Source organism: Triticum aestivum, chromosome 4A (assembly GCF_018294505.1).
Source record: "Triticum aestivum cultivar Chinese Spring chromosome 4A, IWGSC CS RefSeq v2.1, whole genome shotgun sequence".
Classification (NCBI taxonomy): Eukaryota; Viridiplantae; Streptophyta; class Magnoliopsida; order Poales; family Poaceae; genus Triticum; species Triticum aestivum.
In genome coordinates, this window is record NC_057803.1 from 577,907,638 (window position 1) to 577,913,700 (window position 6,063).

The window sequence follows — 6,063 nt, forward strand, 5'->3', positions numbered from 1 at the left end:
GCTCCGCCTGAGCTCATCGCTGACGATGCTTCGGCGACCAAATGGCCTCGGCCCCGTGCGCAACTCGCTCGCCACTACGCCTAGTTCCCAACATGCACACGCACGTGACTCGCCGTGCCCCGCAGCCCCCTGTTCGCCTCTCACCGGAAACCCACCACCAGCTGACTCGCTCGCGGTGACCTCCGTAGCTCGAGCTCATGTTCGAGCTCGTAGACGAGCTCCTGGAGCTCGTGCGAGTCCAACGAGAACCCTAGCGCGCCTTCCCATGCCACGCAGCACCGTATCCGACGACGCCCGAACTCTGGTGTCCGCTCCGCCGCTCGCCGTCGCCGTTTCCGGCAAAGTCCGGCCATACCACCACCACCACTTGACGTGGCATCGAGTGGCCGTTCGAATGGACCAAGCCGCGCGCCGAACGGTGCCGTGTAGCAAAATCCCGACGAGGCCCGGGTGCCCCCGCCGCGTTCTGGCGTTGCCGGCGGCGAATCACCGGCCGCCGCCTACGTGGTTGGCCTGGGGCCACCCCAGTGCCACTGCCAGTGGGCCCCACGGGCCCCAGTTGACTGGGTTGGTCCGGTCAACGGCTGACTGGGCAGCCCCGTGTCCCTGACAAGCGAGCCCCACCACACAATTAAGTTAATTAAAACATTTTATATTTAAAGCTAATTAGTTAACCTAATCAGTCACTGACATGTTGGGCCCAGCTGCTAATTAACCATGTTTAATTAAAATAACCCACTGTTAGCCCTTTGTCTATGACATATGGGACCCACTCGTCAGTTTGACCTGGACAGCCGTCCTGTTGACTGCTGACGTCACAGTGATGTCATGCTGACGTCTTATTCTCTTTTCTGATGGTTTAATAATTCCAGAATATTGTTTAAATCTTTAGAAATTCGTAGAAATTAAACCGTAGCTCGGATGAAAATGTTTTCTATATGAAAGTTGCTAGAAAAATCCAGCGAATCCAAATGCGCGGTCCTGTCACGTGTCACATGCCCCTAGCATGCTGAACATGGAACCGTCCCCTCTCTTTCATTTGTCTGGAGTCCGCCTAACACCGGGAATTCATCCTCGGATGTTTATCCCCTCCGTCTGCAACATGTTGTACTACATTAGGGCAACCCTAGCTCTGCCCGTCGTCATGTTATGCCTTGTGATGCATTGTTTGCTCTGTATTTACTGTTTCTTCCCCCTCTTCTCTCCGGTACACCCCGAGACCGATGATGCCGCTGTGATCGACTACGTCACCGACGACCCCTCCTTCTTGTCTGAGCAATTAGGCAAGTAAACCCCCCTTGAGCATTCCGATATCGCCGATTTCTTTCCCTCTCATGCTTGCATTAGAACTGCTACTACTTTCTGTATGATCCTACTCTGATGCATAGCCTGTTGTTGTTACCTGCTTTCATACCTTACCTCCTTATCCTAACCTACTTAGTATAGGTTGGTTAGTGATCCATCAGTGACCCCCACCTTGTACCAGTTGCCTCACTTTATGTTTGATGACTCGATCAACGTGATCGACATCCAGGCCCCGACACCGCATATCACCCCCCCTAGTTGAATGACTCTGCAGAATTACCATCGAGTGCCGAGGGTGGAACCTCATACATCACTCCTGATGAGACCTCTGTAGTGTAGCTAATCGGTCGTGGTCATCGAGGGTGATTTCCTCCTTAACCACTTCCGATACGGCTCTGTCGTGCAACCCTTCAAGTGTGAACCTCAAGGGTGGATCCTCTTACATTCACCTTGATGATTACATCGAGTGGAATTTACCGGGTGTGATTCCTCGGGTTTTCCCCTTGATGTTTGCACACAAGGATACTTGGACTTTACAATTGTTACTTGGATAGGCGGGTCGACCCTGAGGGGTACCCGCGAGTGATGTGGAGTCAGGTTGACCTGGAAGGTGCCCGCGAGATACTTACGAGGCATGGCCGGGCGTTCTTAGCCCTTGCCGCAAGTACTCGAGACGGGGCGATGGGGTCACATCGATTGTGAGTCTCTGCTCATTACCGTGTGCTCCTAATCCACTATGATTTGGATATTTGATCTGAGGGGCCTTTGGCCTGATAGCACTAACCATCACGTGGGCATAGTATGGGCGTTCTGCGTCGTATACATTAGCCGAAGCTTAATAGACGCCAGCGACTGAGCGGCGCGCGCCAGGTTGGACTGCGTAAGCTCCTACCTTGTTGAAGGAGGTAGCTAGGTCTGCTCACCGGCCGAGTACGCAGCATGCAGGAGTTCCAGGGGAGATGGCCCATGACCTCTGGGGGCATAGGCTTAGTCTGGCGTGTTGACCTCTCTATTAAGCCTAGGTCAGGTTACGGTGTATTGTTTGGCCGAGGCCAGGCATGACCCGGGAAAGTGTGTCCGACCAGAGTTAATCGAGCATGATGGGTAAGTTGGTGCACCCCTGCAGGGAAGAAAACATCTATCGATAGCCTGTCCTACGGTAACGGACACTTGGAGTTGTATCCCGATCGATACAACTAGAACTGGATGGTGATGAGAATTGGATGGTCATGACACTTGGATAGTATGGCTCTGGGATTGCTTTCCCGTAGGGAGTCGAGGAAGGATCTCTGGCCGAGGTTGATAACTCTACTACTTTACTTTATGCTACTCTTATCTCTTTTGTTGCTGCAAGATGCTTGAAGATGCTAGTCTTCGATAGGCTAGGCTTTCCCCTTCTCTTCTGGCATTCTGCAGTTTAGTCCATAGATACAACCCATTTCCTTTGATATAGATGCATACTTAGTTTAGATCTGATGTAAGTCTTGTGAGTACTTTGGATGAGTACTCACGGTTGCTTTGCTACCTCCTTTTCCCCATACCCGATACTTGCGACCAGATGATGGATCTCAGGAGCCAGACGACACCACTGATGACTACTACTACCCCGAGGACGCCTGCTACTACGTGAGGGCCGCTGACGACTCGGAGTAGTTAGGAGGCTCCCAGGTAGGAGGCCTTGACTTTTCGATCATTGATGCTTTTGTGCTAGCCTTCATAAGGCAAACTTGTCTAACTTATGTCTGTACTCAGATATTGTTGCTTCCGCTGACTTTGGTGTATGCGAGCTTATGTATTCGAGCACTCGAGGCCCCTGGCTTGTAATATAAAGCTTGTATTATTTCAATTTGTGTCTAGAGTTGTGTTGTGATATCTTCCCGTGAGTCCTTGATCTTGATCGTACACATTTGCGTGTATGATTAGTGTATGATTGAATCAAGGGCGTCACAAGTTGGTATCAGTGCCGACTGCCTGTAGGTAGCCCCCTTTCCAACTCCTTGGCTGAAGTTGAGTCTAGTCACTACAAAAACTTTTACTAACATTGCCTATGTGTCTTACGGGCCCACGTCGCCATATGGGTGGTATTAGGATCTTCTATTCCTCGTCTATACTCTGGGACTCTGATCTCTCTTCTATTCGGGTTAAAATGGTTTTACTAACTCTAACATTAGGATCCCGTGACCACATTCACCCCAAAGCTGGATAAGCCATAGTTTTCCTTAGAACAGTATTCTGGATAGTACACACACCGTCTTGATGATAACGAAGTGGTATCCATCGTACCTCTTTCATTATGCATGTTTCATCATGAATGATCCTTGTTTTTACAAATGCTCAATGCTGAACTAACCCCTGTTATATGTTAGCAGGATGGCTAGACCCGCTGGTCGTGGCCGTGGTGCCAACGATCCACAACCGCCCAAATTCTTTGCTGGAATGATGCAACAATTTGAGCTGAACCGCTAGTTCATGGAAGGAATGATGGCTCAATTTCCTCGTCCGAACATGAATCAACAGCCAACCCCAGTAACTCTGCAGGACTTCTTGCGCCTCAACCCAACTATTTATCACAACTCAACTCAACCCCTTGATGCTGATAACTGGCTCCGTGACATCACATATGAAATGGAGTCTGCTAGTGTGGCCCCTGCTAGCTATGTCACCTTTGCATCTTTCTTTCTGAAGGGTCCCGCTGCTCAATGGTGGGACAGACTCAGGCGTACCCTACCTGCTGGAACGGTCATCACTTGGCCGGATTTCCAAGCTGCCTTTCGTGCCCGCTTCATTCCTCAGGGAATCATGGACAGGAAGAAGCAAGATTTCCGCAACCTCACCCAAGGCAACAATACTGTAGATGCTTATCAGCGGGAATTTTTGGACTTGTCTCATTATGCTGAAGAAGACATTGCAACTGATGCTCGTAGGCAAGAAAAGTTCCGTGATGGACTTCACCCTGATATTAAGCTAGCACTGCTCGCTCATGACTTTGCCGACTTCGCCACCTTGGTGAGCAAGGCTATTCAGGTTGAGACTGGTCTTCAGGAACACCAGGGATCCCTTAGGCACAGCCGTGACATTGGCTCATCTTCGGGCCCGTCAGCGCAAAAGTGTCGGATATGGATTCCCCACAACATGTATCGTCCAGCTGCACCTACACCAAGACAGACCTATGTCGCACCTCATCTGCCTCCACCGCAGAGGCAGCCCCTTCGAGCTGTACCACCCCAAGCTTTTGCTCCCAATCCCAATGCTGGTTTGTGCTTCAAGTGTGGCTTTCTGGGCCATCATTCTAGGAACTGCCCTCAGAATCAGAATCAGCTGGCTCTACCTTCTAATGCTCGTGGTATCAATCAACCCCGCAACCACAATGCCAGACCATATGGTCATGGTCAGGCTAATCATGTTGATCTGAATGAAGCTCAAGACCAGCCTGCTACTGTGATGGGTACTCTCCTTGTTAATTCAGTACCAGCATAAGTTTTATTTGATTCAGGAGCATCGCATTCATTCATGTCAAAAATTTTTGCATATGCACACGACATTCGATGCGAGCCCATGAACACTCCGATTGTGGTACGCACCCCTACGGGCTGATGTTAAACTACCATGATTGGTCGCGATGTTTCCGTTGAGATTGAACGGTTGGAATTTTTGTTTCCCCCATTATTCTAGAGTCTTCCAATATTGACCTCATTCTAGGAATGGAATGGTTGAAAGCGCATACTACTTCTATCGTTTGCGCCACCAAGGTCGTTCACCTGCTAGATCCTTCCAATGAGATATTTAGCTACCATGCTCAACTTGTTCAAAACGCTAAAGCACGACTTTATGTCTTGAATGCGTTGAACGCGGCACCTCTTGAGGGAATTGAAAAGATCCTAGTTGTTCATGACTTCCTAGATGTCTTTCCAGAAGAACTTCCAGGAATACCTCCTGCCCGGGCTGTCGAGTTCGTTACTGACTTGAATCCAGGCACTGTTCCTATTGCCAAACGACCCTACAAGATGCCGCCTCATGAACTCCTTGAACTTAAGAAGGAAATCAACAAATCTCTTCACAGTGGTTTCATTCGTCCAAGTTCCTCAGTTTGGGGAGCACCTTCTCTCTTTATAAAGAAGAAGGATGGAACGAATCGTTTGGTCCAAGACTACCGTCCTATCAACCAAGCTACAATTTAGAACAAATATCCCCTTCCTCGGATCAATGATCTATATGATCAACTTGCTGGTTCATCAATATTCTCTAAACTCGACTTGAGGTTGGGTTACCACCAGATCCGTGTCCGTGAAGAGGATATTCCAAAGACCGCATTCGTCACTCGTTATGGTTCTTACGAGTACACCGTCATATCTTTTGGCTTGACCAATGCTCCAGCCACATTCTCTCGTCCGATGAACTACATATTCATGGATTACCTCGACAAGTTTGTCGTAGTCTATCTGGATGATATTCTGGAATATTCGAAGAACAAAGAAGAACATGCTGAACATCTTCGACTTGTTCTAGAGAAGCTTTGAGAAAATCAACTTTATGCCAAGTATTCCAAGTGCGAATTCTGGTTACCCGAAGTCACCTACTGTCGGGTGGTAGATGCGACATATGCCAACGGGTGGCTTATCATTGTGGGAGCCAGTAAGACGTCGTCGGTGCCTGGAATGGATGAGGCGAAGACATGCACACCGGCGAATCTCACCCAGCTTCGGGGCTCTTCGTGGAGATAACACCCCTACTGCTGCTCTGTGGGGTCTCCGCGTGATC